A 749-nucleotide genomic window follows, 5' to 3' on the forward strand; every position below is an offset into this window, starting at 1 on the left:
TAATGTAGGAGAAAGATACTACTACTCAACCTCTACTGTAAGATTGGCAGCCCTGAGAACTCCTTTTTAAATGTAGCATGTTATGGATGTATTCCTGCTTCCAAAGGAATGAGGAGCAGACATTTGTTTTTGGTTTTTTGGCTGTGCTGCGTGGCTTGTGGAATCTTAGTTCCCCAACCAGGGATTGCACCCACGCCCTGGCAGTGAAAGCACAGAGTCCTAACCACTGAACCACCAGGGAATTCCCAGATTCCTTTCCATTATAGGTTATTACAAGATATTGAATATAGTTCCCTGTGCTATCCAGTAGGTCCTTGTTGTTTACCTGTTTTCTATATAGTAGTGTGTATATGTTTTTAGAGTTAACTCTGAAAAGCAAGTGATGGGACCGTGGGCTCTGGGAGCGGACTCCACAGGCAGCCACAAGAAGAATTCATTTAAATGAGACCTAGACTCTCACACTATTTATTTATGTAAGAAATTTAAGCTTAAACACGGATCTCATTAGCACATGGGTCATTTGCATATGGGTGAGTTAAAACCATGGACGTGAATGAGATTGCACTGGGGGGAGAATGTAGAGCAAAAAGAGACAATATCAGGGCCAGAATTGGGGGTGGGGGGACATTTGCATTTAAGGGCCAGTCGAAGAAAAAGGAGAATCCATAAAGGAGACCCATAGCCAGTGAGGAAACAGGCAAACCAGAGGACACTGGTGTGCTAAAGACTAGGGAGACAGGTTTCAAGGG

The 749-nt window shown here is 43.7% G+C and overlaps 1 non-coding gene across 1 annotated transcript; it reads right to left on the reverse strand.

Annotated features, from left to right (window-relative positions):
- LOC131756516 (small nucleolar RNA U109) lies at nucleotides 1–135 on the reverse strand. Its single transcript, XR_009335689.1, has one exon. It is a non-coding gene; the product is annotated as a small nucleolar RNA U109 (small nucleolar RNA).
- Nucleotides 136–749: the final 614 nt, after the last annotated feature.

Source organism: Kogia breviceps, chromosome 4 (assembly GCF_026419965.1).
Source record: "Kogia breviceps isolate mKogBre1 chromosome 4, mKogBre1 haplotype 1, whole genome shotgun sequence".
In the NCBI taxonomy this organism is placed as follows: Eukaryota; Metazoa; Chordata; class Mammalia; order Artiodactyla; family Physeteridae; genus Kogia; species Kogia breviceps.